Raw genomic sequence first — 23,523 nt, 5'->3', positions numbered from 1 at the left:
ATACCTTTCAAAGCCTGCTTACTTACCATTTATTTGCAATTGCTTACAGTTTTAAAATAACAAACGATGCAAGTTGAAGGTGCAGACATTCCTTTAGTCAATCTTATTAATACCCCCGTTAGAAGAAATAACAGGTTTTACATGTTTCCTGTAGCCAAATAAGAAACTTTATCTTCTCATCCTTGGATTTCCCTCCTCCCTCCACACCCCACTTGCAGAACTCTTATAGGACAGAAAAAATGTTAATATTTCTTATTAATATTCTTAAATATTATACCTATTTACATTTATTAATATGCTTAAGTCTTTTGCATGCAATGCATATCTGAGATCACATTTAAAATCAGATCCAAGTCTGCAGGCTATGAGATAGAGACAGAGGAAATATTTTGGGGGGTGGAAAGATAAATAGGTTCAATTAAGCAACATCTAAGGGACACAGTGGCTCAGTAGCTAAGATGCTGAGCTTGTTGATGAGAAAGGACGGCAGATTGGCTGTTCGAATCCCTAGCTCCTTAGTGAACTCCCTTTACTTGTCCCAGCTTCTGTCAATCTAGCAGTTTGAAAGCATATAAAAATACAAGTAGAAACGTAGGAACCACCTTTGGTGGGAAGGTAACAGTGTTTCATGTGCTTTCGGCATTTAGTCATGCCGGCCACATGACCACGGAGACATCTTCGGACAGCACTGGCTTTTCAGCTTTGAAATGGAGATGAGCACCGCCCCCTAGAGTCGGGAACGATTAGCACATATGTGCAAGGTGAACCTTTACCCTTTAAGCAACATCTTACTTAATCACTGAAGGAGTTAAAGCTGAAAAGAGTTTGGGTATTTACAAGATAATGATATAAAGTGTATGCCCAAATAAACCATGAACTATTTACAGGAAATAAAAATAAAGGTAATCTACTATTTTTTGTTTTGTTCATTTGTAGGGGATGTATTAATTAATAGTGTCCAGTCAATTCGGAATTCTAATATTTTCTTTAAATCTAGTCTGATCTCTGTGTTAATGAATACCTTACAGAAGTATTCATGTTTAAATCACCAGTTGACACTATAATTTTCATTTAATGTCTTTAGTAATGATGTGCATTTCCCACTGAAAATCCATGGTGTTTAGCTTTTAGGAAAGTGTGGGTGTCCGACTGATGATTGAAGTCCAGCTGGCTTACTTTCAGCATATGCTAGAGGGGGAAAAATTCCTGCGAAGTCAACCATTCATTTGCTTATTTTTAAACCACTTTAAAGGATTGCTTAACCGTATGGTTACATTCTGCTTTTAAGCAATTGCAGTCTCATGCCTAAAGAAGGAAGAACGTAAGTGGTTACTTTCTGTCCCATTATCAGCTTCATTCTTCCTAGAAGCATTTGGGGTTGAGTTTTCCAATGTCTATGGTTTTTTTTTTCTTGAATTCTAATTTGTATAAAGACTATGCATGCATATAGAAGGCACATGATAATCAGCCAGAAATATGTGAGAAGTAATCAACCCAACAATGATGTCTAGGTAGAAAGAATTTAATAGATTTGTCAGCCTCTAATTTGCTTGCTTGTTATCAGCTGCCATAGTAACAGGGAGGGTGGGGGCTCATGGTATTTGGGAGGGGGGAATTGCTAGGTGCTGGAGGAGTTATGAAGGGAGTTTTGTTCTCACCAGCTTCTGCACATATTGATGGCTCGTGTTTAGGCTTGGTCAAGGTCAACCGTCTCTGCATACTACCTGAATGAGGCCACTTGAAGATGCACCCCACATGACACCTTTGGGAGTTGCAGATTGGATATTGGGTTATGGTAACTGGGGGGAGGGTCCCCTCGCAAATCAGAAGGTAAGAATCAGGATGAAAACTTTAACCCAGGGACAGAGGTCTGTGGTAGAGTACACTCAGGAGTTTTGCGAGCTGGCTATGCACATGCAGGGGCATTGATGGACAGCTACATAGATGGCCTTAATGACAATGTGTACCAGAGCTGTGTGAACAGCCCCCCTCCACGACCTGCAACTTTGGTATATGCTGGTGCTGATGTGGAAATTGACCTAGCCAGAAAATTGACCTAGCCAGAAAATGGAGGCAGCAGCTGGAACAAACCCCCCACCCCGAAAGAGGCCACAAGAGTAGGAAAAGAGGGGGGTCAGTAGCCAAGCCCAGAACAGTGGCATGTTTCCGATGTGGAAAGGAGGGGCATCAAGCTGCCGACTGTTAAGTTGGGCTCAAAACCACCTTTGGCTGGAGGAAAGAAACCCGACAAGCAGCCAGGGAAACGCTGCAAAACAGCCCTGAAAGGTGTGGAAGTCACTGATTTCCTTCCTCCAGGCTGGGAGGAGAAGGAACCCCCCTTTCTTCGGGAGAAAATGAAACCGACTCCGATGATGACCCCATGGTAAGTCCTCATGCAGACCCCATGACCATCCCCGTCCTACTAAAAGCAGGAGATGAGTGGAAGACTGCTTTCAACTGCCCTCTGGGGTGTTTCCAGTTTAGAGTACTCCTACTTGGACTGCAGGAGGTGCCAGCCATTTTATGCAGTTGATTAGTAAGGTGCTGCACGAACACCTGTATAAAGGGATGTTAGTTTACCTTGGCAACATCCTCGTCTACACGGAAACACTAGAGGAACACGTAAAACTTGTGCGCTCAGTCCTGAAAAAGCTGAACTTTATGCCAAATTGTCTAAGTGTGAATTTCACCAGGAGAAAATTGACTATTTGGGGTACCACATTTCTCATGAGGGTATTGAAATGGATCCGGAGAAAATCCGGGCTGTTGCAGAATGGGCAGCCCCCTGCACCCGCAAGCAGCTACAAAGTTTTTTGGGATTTGCCAATTTTTACCACCAATTGATTCCCTCATTTGCTAGCATTGCACTGCCAATTACGAATCTCCTAAAGTCAAAGGGAGAAGCAAAACCAAGGCCCAGTAAGCCTTTGAAGTGGACTATGGAATGCCAAGCAGCCTTTGAGAAGTTGAAATGGCTGTTTGCAGCTGAACCTGTTTTAAAACACCCTGACATGGATGCACCATTTATGGTCCAAGCAGAGGCAAGTGATGTGGCAGTGGGGGCAGTGTTACTTCAAACGAATGCAGGTGGCAACCTGCAACCTTGCACCTACACCTCCTGAAAATTAACGGAGATAGAAAGAAGATGGGCAATTTGGGAGAAAGAAGCTTTTGCAGTACGGTGGGCCTTACTAACTTGGTGGCATTTCCTTGAGGGGGCTAAGGACCCATTTGAGGTATGGACTGATCATAAAAATCTTGAAGCATTAAAAACCCCACGGAAATTGTCGCCCAAACAAGTTCGCTGGGCATAGCATTTTAATCAGTTTAACTTTACACTGAAATACCTCTCTGCGGGAAAGAACTTTATGGCTGATGCCTTGTCCAGGCTACCCCGGTACAACAGTGCCAGGTCAGTGGTGATTCATCCAGTCATTTCCGCCAAACACCTAGCTGCTCCGGTGGTCACTAGGAACCAGAGGAAAGTGGAGGTGCCCACTGCTCTGACAGAGACTGAGGGAAGGCCTTGCATCTGATGAATGGTTCAAGTTACACTCCAATGAGTGCACCATGCAGGATGACCTTGCGTGGGTAGGAGCCAAGCTCTATGTACCTGCTAGTTTAAAAAGTGTTGTCCTCCAACAGGCCCATGACTCAAGAATGGCTGAACATTTTGGGTTCGTGAAAACATTACATTTGGTTAAAAGACAATTTTGGTGGCCTTCTCTGAAAAAAGACATAGAATCCTACATTGCTAGTTGTCCTATTTGTGCTGCAGCAAAGATACCACCAGCTAAACCTCAAGGGCTACTTCAAAATGTTGCCTGACCTAGTGCACCGTGGAAGGAGATATCTATGGATTTTATTGTCAAGTTACCAGAAAGCCTTGGAAATACCATCATCTGGGTGATCACAGATTTGTTATTCAAGCAAATGCATTTTGTGCCCTGCTCCAAAATTCCATCAGCAAAAGCATTGGCTAAACTGTTTATCCTACACATCTATAGGTTACATGGAGTTCCTGAGTGCATTATTTCAGATAGAGGAGTCCAATTCACCTCCCTCTTCTGGAAGGAGTTCCTGAAGTTAATAGGCTTTGCCCAGGATCTAAGCTCCACCCACTATCTGCAGACAAATGAGGCTTGTGCAAGGGCTAACTCAGTTCTAGAGCAGTATCTTAGATGCTATGTCAATTATCAACAGGATAATTGGGCTGACCTCTTACCTTATGCAGACGTAGCGTACAACAATTCGGTACATAGCAGTACTGGATTGACCCCTTTCAAAGTAGTGTTCGACCAAGATTTTATACCTATTCCTGAACTGCCTCGGGAGAAACCACAAAACCTATCTTTGTCTGAGTGGATTGATCAGTTTCAACATTTCTGACCTATGACTCATAAGGCTTAGACGAGGCTCACCAAGCACACAAAAGCCAAACTGATAAAAAAAGGTCGAAGCCAAAAGTATACCAGGTTGGGGATAGGGTGTTCTTGTCCACTTAGTTTCTTGAGACTACCCAGAAGTCGAAGAAGCTTGGTCCTAAATATGTGGGTCCTTTCCCCATTGCTAAAATAGTGAATTCTGTCACAGTGCGATTGGAATTGCCAAAAACCCTTTGTTAGATTCGGGCAACAAGAGAGCAGACTCCGGACACGTAGTGACTTAACAGCTCTTTATTAGTAGTAGTAGTGATCCAGCTTGCTCTGTGGTCGGAGGGTTCCCCTTTTATAGGGATCGGGTACGCCTCTCGACCAATCAGAACGATACCTGTTTCCCGCCGTAGCGGCAGACCAGAGAGGAGACTTGCTGCGATATATGCTAATATCTAACACCCCTCCCCTCTTAGACAGAGAATTACGGTTAGTTACATAGTCCTTAAAATAAGTGAGTGTTTGCCTTACACGGGTGGAACGCCGCAGTTCTGGTTGATCTGGAGTGGTTGCAGGATCGGTTGCTTTTTCTGCTTCGCGTTTGGGGGTCTGCAGGCTTTCGTTGCTTCGGTGTTGTTCGGTTTCGCCTTCGACCTCTTGTTCTATCCTGGGCTCGCAGGTGTCGTGATTCTCTGTGTTGGGGCTCTCGGGTGGCAGACTTTGTGCTGGCAGATAGTTTTCGTCTTCAGCCCGTAGGTCTGAATGTGTCAGGCGACCCCGTAGTTGATCGATGTGCCTTTTCCAATTTCGTCCATCTTCAAGCTCTAGCAAATATGATCGTGGACCCGTGATGCCAATGACCCTTGCCAGCATCCACAATGTCCCCCCTGCATAGTTGTGGGCGTATACTGAATCCCCTATGCTAAAATTCCAAATTTTGCTTGTAGAGTCTGGGGGCGATGTGGCAGAGTAATTTGGGTGAAGACGGTCCAGGTGAGACTGTAGACGGCGGCCCATGAGTAGTTCAGCGGGGCTCCTACCCGTAGTTGCGCTGGGGGTAATATGCTGAATTAGGAGGTAATGGTCAATGCGTGTTTGCCAATCACCTGGACCCATCCTAGCGAGGGCCTCTTTTGCGAAACGCACCATTCTCTCCGCCTGTCCGTTTGATGCCGGATGGAATGGCGCAACGAGGGCATGCCGAATTCCCTGACCTGCTAAGTACGTTTCAAATTGCATGGCCGTGAACTGGGGCCCATTATCGGAGACCAGGAGGTCGGGCAGGCCATGAGTGGCGAAAAGTCGCCGTAGAACCCTAATGAGGGCCTCTGCTGTGGTTGAAGTCATTAGGACTACTTCTAGCCATTTGGAGTATGCATCCACAACTATAAGGAAGGTCTGACCTTGGACTGGCCCTGCGAAATCGATGTGTATTCGCGACCAGGGTGCTTTAGGCTTCTCCCATTCTGTGGCGGGCGCTTCCGGGGGTGCTGGTCTCGATTCCTGGCATGGATCACAAGTGGCCACCCATTCCTCTATTTCTTTGTCCATGTTGGGCCATCAAACGTAACTTCTTGCTAGCGCCTTCATTCTAACGATCCCCGGATGCCCCACATGTAATGCTTCTAATACATTTCTACGTAACGCATAAGGAATAACAACTCGATCCCCCCCACAATAAACAACCTTGCAACACTGAAAGCTCATCTCGTTTCCCCCAAAATAGCTTGAATCCCGGGCCCACGTTTCCTTTCGGCCACCCCCTCCAAACCCAGGTTTGAACTTGCTTTATTATGTTGTCCCTAGCAGAGAATCTGGCAACGTCGCAGGAAGAAACCGGTCCTGAGTCCAAACAGTCAATTAACAACACCGGTACCTCGGGAGTGGGGTCTGGCAAGAGATCCGGAAGTGGGCAACGGCTGAGTGCGTCTGCATGTCCTAGAGTGGAGCCCGGTCGATGAATTAGCTTGTATGAGTACGCGGCCAGGAAAACAGTCCACCTGGTCATGCATGGAGAAAAGGAAACTGGTGTGGGGCGGTTTCCCGCCAAGAGTCCCAACAGCGGTTTATGATCTGTGATCAGTTCAAAATCGCGGCCATAGAGGTATTCGTGGAAGCGTTTTACTCCAGCTACAGCAGCTAACGCTTCTCTGTCCATCTGGCTGTAATTCCTCTCGGCCGATGAAAGAGTCCTGGAGTAGAAAGCGATGGGTGCTTCGTTCCCGTTTGGCATCCTGTGGCTAAGGACTGCGCCGACTCCGAATGGGGATGCATCGCAGGTCAATACCAGCGGTAGTGTCTGGCTGTATTGCACTAGCAGCGAGTCGGTGGTGAGCAGGCGCTTTACTGCGGCAAAAGCTGCTGCTTCGGATCGTCCCCATCTCCATGTTGTGTTCCTCTGGAGTAGTCGATGTAATGGCTCAGCAACGGTCGCCTTCTGTCTCAGAAAAATGCTGTAGAAGTTAAGTAGTCCGAGGAAAGCCTGCAACTCGGTCTGATTCCGTGGTGTGGGGGCGTCCTGGACCGCCTTAATTTTCTTTGAAGTGGGGTGTATTCCCTTACCATCGATTCTATATCCCAGGAATTCTACGCTAGGCACGTTAATTTGGCATTTCTCCTTTTTGAGGCGGAGGCCCTTTTCTCTGATTCTGGCCAAAACAGTTCTGACTCTTTTTAATAGTTGCTCCTCGTTTGCAGCGGACACTAAGATGTCGTCGAAATATGGGACGACTCCCGGTATCCCTTGCAAAAGCCGTTCCATGACGCTCTGGAACAGACCTGGAGCAATACTCACACCGAATTGTAGCCGCTTGCATTTGAATGCTCCTCTGTGCATCACTATAGTTTGGGCCTCCGCTGTGGCGCTATCCACGGGCAACTGCTGGTAAGCTTGTGCCATGTCTAATTTAGCAAATATCTTTCCTGGCCCCAACGAGTGCAATAAGTGTTGTACCACTGGCACAGGATATGCGCTTTGTTGTAGCGCGACATTAATTGTGCATTTATAGTCCACACAGATGCGGACTGACCCATCTGGTTTAACTGGGGTCACAATGGGAGTTTCCCAGCGCGCGTGATCCACCGGCTCAAGGATTCCTTGCTCTACTAACTTATCGATCTCTTTATCTATTTTTGGGCGGAGTGCAAAAGGCACTCGTCTCGGTTTAAGTCGGATTTGTGCCACTTTGGGGTCTAAATTGAATGAGATTGGTTTACCCACATACTTACCAAGACCGGGGCTGAACACATCCTCGAACTCCTTAAAAATCTGTTCAGCGCTGCTGTTCTCCACGGCGTTGATTCCGGTGACTTCTAACCCCAAGGCTTCAAACCAATCTAGTCCTAGAAGGTTCTGTAACGGAGCGCTGGCGATGGTCACGGGCAGCTGGGCTACGATGTCCTTGAAGCGAATTTGGAACGTGCCTTGGCCCACGATGGGGACTCGGTTCCCCTGGTAGTCTCGTAGCAGGATGTCGGGTGCGCGTAGTTGGCTCTTTTTGAGGCTAGGGATAGCCTTTTTCATGGAGGCCCATGAAATGATCATCAAGGACGATCCTGTGTCAACTTCCAGCTCGCAAGGAGAGCCCTCCAAGAGGACTGTGACTTTCAGCTTTTTAGGCCGCTTGGTGCGGACCTAACTTATTGTGGTGAGATAGGTTCGCAATTCCTCTCTCTGGGTCAACTCTATCTCAGCATCAGTGTCCTGACAATACTCTCGTTGAGCGTCTTGGTAGAACGCTCTCTCAGCTCTTTGTGTGTAATCTCTCTGGGAATACGCCCTTTCAGCTCTTTGGGGATTTTCTCTCTGGGTAAACACTTGTGGATTTCTCTCTGGGCGCCCTTTTTGATTTCGCCAAGCCCCTGGGTTGGGCTTCTGTTGGGGGTACATTGGAGGCTGCCGTGAGGAGGCAGGGACTTCGCTCCGGCACACTCGTGCGATGTGCCCAAGTTTGTTGCAGTGTGAACAAACAACATTCCTGAACCGACAGGTAGACCGGGGGTGATTCCCTCCGCAGCTTGCGCAGGGCGGCAAACGGAATCTAGGTCTCCCCCCAGGCCTCATGTGACTACTCCGCATCAGGTGACTGTCCTCGAACTCGGGATCCTCGTAGTCTGGATCGGTGTCCTCGTAGTGGACTCTGGTGTGTCTGGGTGCTGGCTGGCTTACGTTGAACCCGCGTTGTATTGTTTCTGACGATCTTTCCGCTGACTCGGATGCCCTTGCTTCGTTTAGTGCTATTTGGAGGGTTAAGTTAGGATTGGCCAATAGTCTTTTTTGTAGCGAAATGTCCTTTAACCCACACACAAGTCTTGCCAGGATTTGCTCGTCCAGATCCCTGAACTCGCAATGAGTCGCTGCTTTACGTAAAGCCGCAACATATTGGTTGATTGATTCTCCCGCCTTCTGGTTCCGCGTGTTGAATTCCTGGCGGCAAACGTGGCGGGAAGGTTTTGGCGCGTAATGAGTCTGTAGAGTCTGTTGCAACGCCGTCCATGATACCGCTTGTATTGGAGTAGGCTCGGAGAGGTCTCTGGCCGTGTTGAAAACTTCTCGCCCACAGTAGCTGAGGAAGATATTCTTCTTTCGGGAATCTGTTATCCCCGTGTATTCGTTCGCTTCGAGAAAACACTCGAAACGAATCATGTATGCCTCCCATTGGTCGTTCATCGGGTCGAACGGAGCGGGGGGAGTGTGCATCGCCATCTTCTCTTCGTTGAATTTGCCGCGCTGCGGTGTCCTGAGATGGCTGCCGGAATTTCTGCCGAATTCCTGGGCTGGATCGAATCCTGGGATTCTGAAGTAGCTTTCTTCGTCCTATCTGTCTCTCAATCCCACCTTCGTCGCCAATGTTAGATTCGGGCAACGAGAGAACAGACTCCGGACACGTAGTGACTTAATAGCTCTTTATTAGTAGTAGTAGTGATCCAGCTTGCTCTGTGGTCGGAGGGTTCCCCTTTTATAGGGATCGGGTACGCCTCTTGACCAATCAGAACGATACCTGTTTCCCGCCGTAGCGGCGGACCAGAGAGGAGACTTGCTGCGATATATGCTAATATCTAACACCCTTAGGAGAATCCATCCCGTATTCCATGTAAACTTACGGAAACCAGAACACACGTCTTTAATGCGTTCACCCCAACCCCCACCTCCTATCCCCCTCCTTATTGAAGGGGAACAACATTTTGAGGTTAGGGAGATCCTGGATTCCAGGAAACATAGGGAGAGAATACAGTATTTAGTGGCCTCAAAACATTTCCCTCCATCCCATACTGAGTAGGTGAATAAGTCCAATGTCAGAGCTCCCAAGCTCATGCAAAAGTTTCATTGTAGGTAGCCTGATAAACCCTAATTGTGATGTATATATGTTTTGTTATTGTTGTTGGTGTTTGTTTTATCTTTTTCTACAAGAATGGTGTCCTTTCTGCAGAGGGGCCGAATGTCAGGCTCTAATTTGCTTGCTTGTTATCAGCTGCCATAGTAATGGGGAGGGTGGGAGCTCATGGTATTTGGAGGGGGATTGCTAGGTGCTGGAGGAGTTATCATGAAGGGAGTTTTATTCTCACCAACTTTTGTGCATGCAGATGGCTCATGTTTGGGTTTGGTCAAGGTCAACCATCTCTGCATACCAGCTGAATGAGGCTACTTGAAGATGCACCCCACATGACACCTTTGGGAGTTGCAGATTGAACATTGGATTGGGGTAACTGGGCGGAGGGTCCTGGGTAAACGTTTGATATGTACACATTCACACTTTTTTTGCCTCTGATCTTGCTTTACTGCTTTCATTTCATGTCCAGTAAAAGTACCTTTATCTCTATTCAAATGGAGTTGGGGGTTTTCTTTCTTGGATACTGAATGAGGTGTGTCTGACATTTCCTTTGTTTTACTAAGGATATGGAAACTGCTGGTATGAAGGCCCAGATGCTCTTCAGAATGTATGAATTCCAAATCCCGCACCCAGAATACATCAGCTGGAAAGAATCAAAGCCATTATCCTAAATTAAACCCAGAGACTCCAAGACTACAGAAGTAAGATGGTACCCAAAGATGAATTGCTGACAGAATTCCTGAGGCAGCAGGAGACATGGAAGAAAGATTAAACAGAGAAAGTGCTTTGGGAAAACAAGACCCTGTATGGGATGTACTATCAACCAATAGCTAAGGTGGCAGATATTAGGAAATCCTTCCAGTGACTGGAAAGGACTGGACTAAAAAGAAGTACTGAGGCAGTGATCATAGCAGCATAGCAACAGGCAGGACATACCAAATCCTTAGTCTACCACACTAGACAGGATCCAAGGTGCAATCTATGCACAGAGGCCTTAGTGTCAATCCAATATGTGGTGGCAGAGTGTAAGATGCATACAGGAACAGCATACACTGTGTGGCACAGGCAGGACTAGAACTCCCAGCTTCTAGTCTGATACCTTAACCCCTACACCAAACTGACTGTCTTGCTATATAAAGCTTTAAACTTCTCTATTGTTGAATATAAACAATGGTTTAATTGGTTACAATTTAAATGTGGTACATACAACAGTGACTTTCTCTGAGTATAATTTTGTGGTTCAGTAAAGGTAATATGTGTCAGTGGTGGGATTTACTACAGTATTACAACATCCTAGATGAACACTGTGGCAACCTAGGAACCCCTCCTCAAACCCCTCAAGTTGCCATTTATGAATTTTTGTTGGTACAGAATCAATTTATTGTGCAAACTTTCACGGCTGAAAAGAAAGAATTTCAAACTTTATACCAATAAAGGATTCCTATTTTGCCTAGAAAATGGAAAAGGATGTGAACATTAATACAAAAAACATAGATATTAGGTTACAACAAAAATATTTTTCATTTATTAAATTCTATTATATCCTATAAAAATATATCATACAGTGGGCTTGTAATGATATCAATGCTTCATTTAAACATTTGTATTACAGTGACCTACAATTGTTGCATTTTGGAGAAAGGTTACTACACGTGTTAGCTATACATAAACAGAGACTACAGAAATAAGATTTGATCATTAATATTGAAGCAAATGTTTCTCTATAAAAATTATATAACAAAATAAAATGTATTTTTTTTCAACCCACAAAATATTTTTTTTACACATATGTAAAGTTTTGGATCTCCATAGCTTGATATTTTGGAACATAACAGAAAAGCCTTTAAAAAAAAAAGTCTGAGTGGCATATCTGAATTCCAGATATAAAATTAGGTAGATTTTATTTAAAACGAGGCTGCACTTGAGAGGGAACAGTATGAATAACTTCCATGTAATCATTTATATCATTTATATTCATTTTAAAGAAAATATGTCAATTATTTTGTATAGGTATTCAGACTCCAAAATAGAAAGCTGAAATAAGTTTGTAGGAGCAAAAGAGCCCACAGAAATAATCTTTGACGTCTACGGGCACACTGGCATCTCTGCTCATTTTTCACACAGAATACTAAAATATGCAAAGAAAATAATAACAACAATAAAACATTTACTACTTTCTCCTTAATGTATAAAGATATAAAGACATTGAGAATATATAGAGGGTAAAGCTTATTTTATGAGCAACCTGGACACTTTTAGGGTGTAATGCCTAATAATTAATATAAATGCTGTGAAGATGATCATTAAAAGATCTCTTGAAAGATAATGTCTATTTTCAGAACAAGACCTAGACCAATTTCATTCATAAATGAGAAAAAAGGCACAAGCAATAATTGAGATAAATTCTCTGTACTTCATATCAACCAGTTGCATAGATAATTAAAGTTAGAAGTGTCTTTAAAAGAAAAGTTCCTAAGAAATTAATTTTTTAACCATATTATTAATTCCATGTTCAAACTGGCTTAAGCAGCAATCCCTCATGGACTTATTTGCTTTATTTAGCAAGTCCTCATTCAGTATATTCTACAGCACCATCACTTTTGTTGGCACTGCTTGTTTTTGCACTTACCTTGCCCAGTTCCTATGGTAAAACTATCAATGCATGATGTGACCAGAGTATTTGATGATCAACCAGCTTGTTGCAGAAACTGGATTTGGACAGAGAGGCAGGGACTGGCCCAAGGTCACCCAGCTGGTTTCTAACCCTAACAGGAACCAGTATCCAATCTCCCCATTCCTAGTCCAGCACCTTAATTATGGCATCATATATGCTCTCTTTTAAATTGTCATTTATCATAATGTATGAAGTAAGTCAAAGACAAATAAGGCCTGGGAAAATAGATAAAGCTAAGTAATTTTGAAGTTCAGATTTCTTATGAACTTGGAGGAGGTTTCCTGGGAAGACAATGGAGCAGTTAAATCAAGGTACTTCGAATCTTGTGAGTGGATTTTGGAAGCCAGGTGCTATGGCTACTAGTGCTGCACCAATGGAAGCAGCATTCACTACAAAAATGCTTTGAAAAATTCCCTATATCTGTAATCAGAATCAGGATTCAGTGTAATATAAATCATTCATGCTCATATATTTTTGAAAAGGTCACAAATAATGCAGAAGAACAGTTTTCATTTTTCATCTCATGTACTCTAAAGAGGTAATAAATACTAATAAATACTAATAAAGGTTGAGGAATCAAATATATTTGGCTTATTATTCATCATATTATTAATAAGATGACTGGAGTTTTTACGTGTATTATACTGAATACACGTGAAATGAAGCAAGCACATTTCTTGGTGAAAATGCCACATTTGCTTTTAAAATATTATGAGCAATGGAATAAAAAGCAATATCTAGATTATATCTACTGTGTCTGGACTATTTGCTTTTGCCCAGACCAATGATACTAGTAACTGATTATTTGTTGTGCAATTATGCCTTATTGGAATGTTTTGAGAATAAGCAGGGTCTTATTACAATTATGACTAGTTTTTCAGTGTAATGTTCATTTTGGGACCTCTTTCCTAATTTATTAATTTGTTTATCAAATAGGTCAGATTTTTAACATCTATTTATGCAAGATCAGGATCTCTAGGGGACGACCTTACCAAGGACAGGCACTATGACAAAGAAAAGCCATTTCCTGATTCCCAATAGATGATACTGTTTAATTGAGAGGACTAATGTATGCCATCTGTGCCTGATCATAAAGGACAAGATAAAAGGTCCCTTAGTTTGCCAATTACCACACCATGAAGAACTTTATAAGTTATAACCAGCACCCTGAGTTGGCCTTGGTAGCTAAAGGAGAGTAATTACATGGGCATATCATGGCTTGCCCATAACAGCCTACGTTGCCTTATTCTGTATCAGCCAAAAATGACATGGGCCTAATAGACAGGTGGTTGGATTAGCAGTCTGACGGTCATTGTCTACTTCCTGAGGAATTATAAATTCTAACTTATTTCATCTAACACCCCCTCCCCTCAAAACCACATTGATCACCCTCAGTCATCTTAAAATGACATGTTCAGAGTCCAAATGCAATGAAATCTAAGCAAACTCTTTTCACTTTATCTTAAATTAATATTAATGTTAGTATGATATGATACAATTTGAAATTAATATAATATGATACGATATGATACAATACAATACAATACAATACAATACAATACAATACAATACAATACAATACAATATAATATAATATAATATAATATAATATAATATAATATATATAATATAACTATTTACCTCCACTGTTTCTTAGCTATCATAGTAAATAATCACATATGCCTTTATGTTTTCCATTTAATATACAGAACAGATTATCACAATAATGTACCCAGAATGTATACAGTACCAGGTTATTAATGAAATCGAATCCAGTTATAGTCAATTATATTTGTTACAGAAAAATAAAAGCACAATTTAATTATTGTGAATTAAGCACCATCAGCTATATTTGTATCTCGTATCAGAATACTGTAAATGGTGTTAGAAAAACATTATAGACTATTATAGTCAGCAAATGATGTAACATGTGAGTATATGCAGAATAAGGAGGAAAATCAATTCAAAACTTTCAAAAATGAAATAAAAGTATATGTTTAAAGCCCATTGGAATGATTCAACAGAAGACAGAAATACCTGAGAAACATGGGGAAATGATAAGAAAGAATCAACAGAGAAAAAGCAAAGTAGTTTGTGGTCTCCTCTCCATAGAATTATTAAATGAAGTAGTTTCCTATTTTGATCAGTTACTGAAAGTTAAATAGCCAACAACTCTCCTCTTAGGCATATTTAAAAGCATTACATTTTATTGATAAAATAATAAGATTCCTGTGTGAACAGAATATTACAATGGTTTTGAAAAGTCTCTTGTTCTTTACATATGAATGTTTTCTATACAAGGATAGAAAATTTCAATTTGCTACAGGTGCCAATGTCCATACAGTGGCCACTCAAATGACTTTGTACATTCCAAGCTTGTAGAGCAGTGTTTCTCAAACTTGGCGACTTTAAGTCCTGTGGACTTCAACTCCCAGAATTCCCCAGCCAGCTATGCTGGCTGGGGGATTCTGGGAGTTGAAGTCCACAGGACTTAAAGTTGCCAAGTTTGAGAAACACAGTTAGAGGCTTCTCTCTGTATTTGGCTGTCACTGCCAGCTATCCCTATTTCACAATTGTCGGAAATTTGGGAGCTTTAAAATGTTTGTGAGAATAAAATAATGCAAACTTGCTTCTCATATCAAAATGTATTAGATAGCAAGGCCCATATTAGAAATTCTAATTATGTGCAACTTAATTAAAAATATCCATGTAATAGCTCTGTAAAGCTACTGTCCCCAGCTTTTTCACACAATCAAAAAGCTTCAGATGAGCCTCGCATAAGGATATCCAAGGCCAGTTTCCTTGTATATCTCTGTGTGAGGTTCCTCTGAACCTTTTTTGATTGTCTAAAAAAGCCATGAAAAAACGGTTACTTAGATACCACAGCAGTTCACTTGAGGACATCTGGATAACCATACCATGCTGGGGACAGTAGCTTCACAAAGCTTTAGAATGTGAAAAGGAATAGCACAGACTTTTATTATGTTCTATTTGGAAGTGCATGTGATGTTTTCACTTAGATGGATTACATGAAATAAAAACAGCTATGACAGCCTGTGGATCCAATGCAAAGAAACAAATAAATACCACTTGTAGGAAGTAATGTTATTTTTTCACCCTTCTAAATCGTTTTTACCTCTGATTTTAACTACAAAATATCCCGAAAGAAATATTTTGTTATATTATCACAGAGAAGGTTGCATAAACTATTAAAAATACCTTGGGTGCTTTTTTAAAAATTCTTGTCCCATTTTTTAAAAATTCTTGGCTCTTTGTGCTGAGCCATATCTCAAATTATCCTACTTTTCCTAAGGAAAGGTGGCCTATTTAATATTTGATTGTTCCTCCAAAAAGAACATAAAAACATTTTGTCAACCCCTCCTTTTTTTTGCCCAATATACACCTTGATTAGAATCATTATACTCTATTTTCCATCTTAGTGATGGAAATACTATGATTCTGTTACTATTTCAGATAAGAGGCCAATAATATTACTTTGATTGACAAGTCCCCGTAGGGACGCTGCCATTCTGGAGAGGGAAGGGGCAAGTTGTTGGAAGTGAATTCTTTGCAATTTTTTGCTTTTGCTTTAACATGGGGGATTCAGGGAGGGGGGGCAGGTCTGTGTGATGGATGGGCTTCCTCCCAACTAGTTCCAACCTGTTACCAAGGTCACAGTATCCTGAGAGTGAACTGCTATCAAGCTAATGTCTCAGAGTTCTCACAACACCTTTTTGGTGTTGTATTGGCTACTGGTGGACTGGGAGATTAGGGGTGAGATTTGAAGAGAGAAAAATAGCTCAAGGCTTTGGGTGGGAACTTCAGATTCCACCTAATGACCTGCTTCAGCTATCTTCTCAGGAAAGCATGACTCTTGAAACGGTGGTAGTTCAAACGGAAACTTACTGAGAGAAAATTATTGCAGAGAAGTCAGGCAGAATCTGAGGTTCCCGCAGAAAGCCTTAAGCGATTATTCCCTCTTCAAACCCCACCACAATCCCCCAGTCCACCTGTAGCCACAGTGCCACAAAGGTGTTTTTATGTTTTAATGACTGTTCTGTATAAAACACATAAAGGGAATTAAATTCCAATTTAGCAGCCATAAACTTGGTCTTCATATGCAACAGTGGGTTATGAATCAATCTTTGAAAGCAATTAACTATTAGCGCAATTAATTATTAGATATGTCATATTGGCATAGTTCATAGCCCATTTAGTGTAAAATCAACCAATGTGATCACAAGTAAAATTTGGGACTTTATGCTAATTTTTAGGGGAACACAATCTCAATCCCTAAGTATTTGGGAAAAACAAAGTAGCTGACCAGAAGAATGTTAAGTAAACATTTATTTAACGTTCATTAGGTAGTAATGCATAACACATTAATGTAGAAAAAGGAAGAAATCATTAAAATCTGATTCAACATTTCATGCATAAATATAATCAGAGCAGAAATCAACATATGTTTGTATAAAAGTGGGCATCTTTACCACAACCTAAGTCATACAACAACATCAGACCAAGAGTTGTAGATATTTTTATGGCATTCCAGAGACTACAAATAAAATCAAAGTAACAGTAAAGAATGAAAATTAATGATGTCAAATTCATCATGAAAATGAATAGTTAACAATATGATTTCCAATTTATTTATTTATTTTAATTTCTGTTATATGAAAATGGGAAACTTGGCAACAAATTTGTATAAGCCCAGGTATAATACCTAAAGGTGTTTTAAAGCAACTAATTTGAAGAACTAATAATAGGACAACATTGTCCTTGGTTGTCCTATTGTCCATTGGACAAAGATATATGATGATGAGATGATAGACTACCAATTTTTTGGAGATGCAGTTTGATTGTTTATTTATATTCTGCCTTTATTATTTTTTAAAACAACTCAAGGTAATGAACATATCCAGAACATTTTCCTCTTCCTATTTCCCCCACAACCAACCACCCTGTGAAGTCAGTTGGGCTGCAAGAAAATGATTGGCCCAAAGTCATCCAGTTGGCTTTCATGACTAAGGTAGGACTTGGAACTGAACTCATGATCTCACATTTTCTGGCCCAGTGCCTTAACCACTAGACCAAACTGGAAGCATTGATTCTTTCAGGCGAGGCAACAGGTCTTCCTCCTGTTCCCCAAAGTCATTCCCACCATCATATTCAACTCTTTATCCTATTGGCCACTAAAATTGTTAGGAGAGATAACACGCAAAGGTCTCTCCCTTTTATTGACATCTTTGCCTATACTTTGAAGACTATTTTCTATTTCTAAGAAGGACTTGCATCCACTTTCTTTTTTTTCTAAAGTTTTTTATTTTTTCATTTTCATAACATATAATGACACATATACTATTACATAACCAACATTATATTATATTGTTAAATGTTTACATCAGTTTGTCTTACCATCAACTCCCAAAAACAATTATTGGCTCTTCTGCTCTCCATACACCATATTCGTCATTTCTTCTCCCTCTCTCCTCCCCCTCCCCTATCTCCTTTCTTCCCTTTGTCACCCTTCTCTTCTCTACTTCCCCTTCCTCTCTCCTTCTCTTCTCTCCCCTTTCCACTCCTCCTCCTCTTCCCCCTGCCCTCTCTCCTATCCCTCTCTTCTTCCCTCACCTCTCTCCTCTACTTCACACTTTTCATCTCATTTACTTGGTGTATTTCAGCTTCTGAGTGAGCTCCATTTTATGTTGATGGTACTTATAATTCCTTTTCAGTATACATATTTAATTTTAACATATATCTTTCTCCTTTTTAAAAGAGAGAACAGAAAGGTATACATATATAGTCATTATACTTTAACCCCCCTGCTTAATTTTGGCTGAGATGTAGATGTTCAATTCCCAGTTATTCCCCTCATTATGGTTATATAATTATTCATCCTTACACGCCCCCACTTTGTAATTCTGTCTTTAAATCTCAATAGTTTCCCATTGTAAGTATATTTCATGTTCCCTCTCCATTTTTCCATATCTTGGTTTAGATTACCCTTAATTGTCTATAAATGGCAATCCTTACTGTTCAATGTTCATTACAATTCCCTTAATCTACTATATAGAATAACAAGCGGTACATATCTCACTTTGTTCATCATCTTAAAAGTTCTATATATGTCCATGTTTCATATATTTTAACCCATGCTTAATTGTCTTTCTATTGTCATATTCAATCAATTAGCAACTCAGTTTAATTATCATGTATAAAAGTGAATTACAAACCTCTGCTTTACAATCTTCCCATATCAGTTTCATATTTGTCCATATTCCATATGTTTTAACCTTTATTTAATTATCTTTCCATTATCATATTCAGTCAGTTAGCAACTCAGTTTTATTGTCATATTTAGGAATAAACTCCTTATCTTAGCTTTATATTTTCCCATATAACAATTTCTAGTTGTCTGATTTTTTCCTAGTAAGTCTTTTGTCCCACTTCTCTATTCCTGTCTTCTCCCTTTTCTTTGTTTTGACATGTCCACCCTCCTCAATTTTCCCCAATTGTCCATCAAAAATATCTTTTCTATTTGCCTTTGTTGGGGCGTAACCTCCTATTTCAAGAAGAACTTGGATCCTATGGGTACAGACAAAAAGATGAATTATGCACTTCAGATAAAGCCTTCTGTACTGTAGAAAAAATATAATCACTTATTATCACAATGAAAACACACTCCTCACTAAAGGGAAAAGCCATTATTAACATAATAGCAATATATCAGAATACTAACAATCCCTCTTGGCAAGCATACTACCTCATTGTTCTAAATTTAAAATAATATTGATTAGATGCCTGCACTGCTTATGATGAATTTATTATAGCTAGTAAGTAAAGAATATTTCATTTTCATTTTCTTTGAAAACATGAAAGAATTAGTGTGAATCCCACTGTCTAGTTTTGATATATTGTGCTTTTGATTGCTAACAAATTTCCTCTAATAAGAAACTGATCCTTCTATTGTTTTATTACTATCCATTTCCAAAATATATCTTACATATATAAATAATAAAATCAGTCAGTTCAGTGCCAGTCATCAACCACATACTGTTTTGTAGCTCATTTAATCAACTATTTTTAGAATAGCAAATATTAAATATAATGCCAGAAAGCAGAATAGTTGGAATAAAAGTTCATGACTCTATGCTGTCATAAAATATATTGATATAAGGTATTGTTCTGGGGCAATTACTGTGATGAAAATGTAAACTTAATGAACAATGTTTAGTCATTGCTTTTTAGTTATTCAATTGGGTCGAAGAAAAATAACTGAAATATTTTTTGAGGAATGTTTATGGAGATTCTCAGTCATCCAGATTATAGTTGTCTCAAAGGTGCTTTTCAAAAGGCAACCGGACTGTTTTTTTCCTTGAGGAAGAAGAACAAAATGTTTCACTTCTTATTCAAGAAGCTTCATCAGTCATGATGGGGTGAAAAGGGGGATGGAAGGACAGGTACTGACAGTTGAGACTGGATGGTGGGGAGATGAAAGGAAGAGTTTTGACCAGATGGTGGTGGTGATGGGGAATGGAAGGATTGTATTTCTTTGCAGTCATCTGTTCTTGAGGCCACTTGGGGCTTTGATGGCAAACCTCTTGGTCTCAAGAGCTCTCAGGGAGAGTGCTAACAACCAGATGAACGCAAAGAAATGCAATTCTTCTATATTTCTCTTCCCCACCCTCCTGCACCATCCAGTCAGAATCTATCCTTCCATCCCCCACCATCCAGTCTCAACTATCAGTACCTATCGTTCCACCTGCCCCCCCTCCCTGCCATCACAACTGATGAAGCTTCATGCATGAGAAGCAAAACATTTTATTTTTCTTCCTCAAAGAAAAAAACAGTCCAGTCCAAAACATCTTTCAGACATTTTTTTGAGGATAAAGAAAATTTCAATGATAGTCTTATGAATGGGATTTGGAATTCTTGCTAACAAGGAAATAGCTCTGTTTATGTGTGTGTAGCCATACTATTTTCACTATATCATTTTATCTCTAAAGGTATTCATTTTAACTGACTTTCTATGCTATAAAGGAACTTCCAAGTGAAGATATCAAGAGAAAAAGTCTCCCATGAAATCTTCCCACATCAAGGCTGCAAGTTATGGTAGATGAATTACCAGATAATTGTGATACCTTGTGATTCTAATTTCCCATGAAACAATTCTGAAAATATTCTAAAACATTCTGAAAATAAAATAAAACAAAACAGAATCACTTTAATAAAGGGAAAAAAACTTGGGGGTTGAGAGGGAATTGGAATCCAGATTTCAGATATAGTAAATCTTATATAGCCCAGTAAATAATCTGTGTACACAATTTTATTTTATAGAGAGTATTTCCTTTATTCCATTCTATATATTTTATACTGCAGCTGCAGAGAGTTCAGAGTATCATTTCTAAACTGTTATGACAATTATAATTCCAATTCTCTGTTGCAGCTGTTGGTGTTGCTTTTGATGCACACTAAGCTTCCAAAGAAGTTCCATTTCCATCTGTAAGTTACTTCCTTATCTCTAAACTTTTGAGGTTTTTTTTATAAATATGAAGCAAGCAAACTTTTTAAGGAGGTATGCTTTCCCCCCACCTTCTGTTTGCCAATATATTTTTATTACTACACTGAGCCTTAGAATCTTCATTTAACAATGTAGTGTAGATAACTATATTACAATACTTTCGTCCATTACTATGTATGTAATATCCTGGGTATAATCATTCTCTACTGATTAATAAAGCACTGATTTGACAGTGCTTTATGAAGTACTGCTTGATATAAGAGAATTATGCCTGATTCAGTAGCAAAATAAGAATAACTAAATTTGGTGAATAACTGAATTATGATAATTCCATTTAAAAATTCTCTTTCTTCTAAAGCACTTGAACTTTGATTTGCTTAAGTATCTCTTGCCTTTGTGTTGTTTAGCTTACTTAATTTCATCACATAAAAAGCAGTTGAAAAAATTGCCATATCTATTCTTACAAAAATAATTTGACCTATTAATTTGGCACTATGCAATTGGGATTTGCATATTATTAGCTTCACTTGAAACATTATATATTTCTTAAAACACTGATATCATTATGTATGTAAGTATGTATGTATGTATGTATGTATGTATGTATGTATTTGTGTTACAACCCCTGGTATGCCTAAATATGGGAGGAAGGTCACTACTCCCTCTTTCTGTCCTTCGGCTCATCACAGAAGACCATGCAGGCAGAAAACCATATTTTTATTTTTAATGTTGCCTTTTGGCGAGCCTGTGGCTTAGTGGCTAAGACTCCTGCCTAAGATATAATACAGCCCAGGTTCAAATCCCAGTAAGGGTATGGGTAGCTGATGAGAGCGAATTAGCTCGAAATAGATCTATACTAGTCTCCCTTTATATATGACATATACATACACACACACACACACACACACACACACACACACACATATACATATACACACACACATATACATACATACATACATACATACATACATACATACATACATACATACATACATAACATATACAAATGATACACAATTAAGAAAACCTTATTTTTCTTAAAGTACTCTATCTCATATATCTTCATTCTCTCTTTCCATACACATTTTAAGCTCATTTTTTCTTTTTATACTTACATTCTTTCTCTATCATTTACTTACTAAGTACATCATTCCATCTTGAATAGTTTCCTCCCCTTCTATATTTTTATATTAAGAGTGATTTCAAATGATAGAATTCTTTAAAGGAAAGATAACTCTGAGAATAATCCAAACTCAGAAAAAAATCACTGTACTTATACTTAACTGTATGCATTTTTATTTATTAAATTTATTTATCGTTGAGAATTCTTTCCTTTCAAGATGCATGATGGAGCTAGTCTGGAGTATCATAAACTGACCAGGTCATGAACCATTCATCACAATTCAATGTAACATTTCTTTTAGAAGAAACTGCAGAAGAAAATTTCCTGACATTTAAGAAAAAGAGAGCAAATTAAGAGCGAAAAAGAACATGGAAGTGATTCTGAAATATTGTTTACATGATATAAAAAGTTAGAAATATTTGCAACATCTGTTTTTTCTGTAAGGTACATAGGTGAGCTGAAGACAGGGAGTGTTTTAAATTAAATAGTGGAAAGTTGCAATGCAAGAGGTTGTGTCAACCCTGAAGTGAACCTACTGTAGCTGAGACCATCTTGGAGGCTTCAGGGTTGCCATAAAGCAGTGGGGGGGGGGCAGGGAGGGGGGAATAGCTAAATGGGGCTTTGTAGTCAAAACAAAAAAGTTTTCCTGTGGGAAGCAAGGACATTCTAACAACAGATGGCTGGCCAGAGGAGGAGTGAAGTAACCAAACAACCAGGCAGCACTTTGAATGGACAGCATTCATGACCAGTGACTTGGGGGAAAGGGGAAATTTTTACTTTTTAATTAGGTAAAAGCCACAAGAACTTTTAGAGTCAGCTTTCAACAGTTGTGCCAATGTGATGCATCCAATAAATTGTTCTTTGAGGAATCTGCCTGCCTCTGAGATCTGCTTTCTATGGGTGCATTACCGGGTTTCCCCAAAATAAGACAGGGTCTTATTTTCTTTTGCCCCATGAAATATGGCCTTGGGCTTATTATAGGGTGAGGGCTTATTGTTTTGGGGTTGCCAGGCAGCTGCTCCCTTGCGAGCGGGCTCCTGAAGAGCCAGGCACAGCCTCAGGGGCGAAGCAGCCATGAGGTGAGCACGCTCACGAGCAACCGCCCGGCAAACCCCCTCTCCAGCTGGGCAGAGCGCCATTCACTGACCTAGGGGGTATCCCTAAGGTGCCAGGGCAGGTGGCGCTCTGCCCATTCCCCAGCTCCTGCAGCTTGGCACATTAGAGATACTCCCTAGGTCAGTGCATGGAGTTCTGCCCAGCTGGAGAAGAGGGTTGTGCGAGCACCTGTTCCGCCCCCAGCAAGCATGCCTCCCAGCCCTGGCCCAGCTCTCCCTGCAGGGTCAGGGCGGTGGCACCGACGCACTCTGAGCATAACTTCTTCTCCGGCTTCCAAACTCCAAACTTGGCTGCCGAGTCTTCCAGCAGCAGCCACTCTAGCAGTGCACTCTATGGTTGTGGGCCGGCTGCCGGACAGAGAGTCTTCCAGACAGAGAGTCTTC

At 40.6% G+C, this 23,523-nt stretch overlaps 1 protein-coding gene across 1 annotated transcript in view; it reads left to right on the top strand.

Annotated features, from left to right (window-relative positions):
- Positions 1-12,435, top strand: part of PPID (peptidylprolyl isomerase D) — a 161,498-nt gene extending 149,063 nt beyond the window's left edge. Inside the window, exon 11 of the mRNA XM_081959658.1 lies at positions 12,423-12,435. The gene's annotated coding sequence lies outside the window, so the exon portion shown is untranslated. The remainder of the gene's footprint in view (positions 1-12,422) is intronic.
- The last annotated feature ends 11,088 nt before the right edge of the window (positions 12,436-23,523 follow it).

This window comes from Natrix helvetica (genome assembly GCF_964273705.1).
Source record: "Natrix helvetica genome assembly, chromosome: 7".
NCBI classification, from domain to species: Eukaryota; Metazoa; Chordata; class Lepidosauria; order Squamata; family Natricidae; genus Natrix; species Natrix helvetica.
This window is presented reverse-complemented; position numbering and strand designations above follow the sequence as displayed.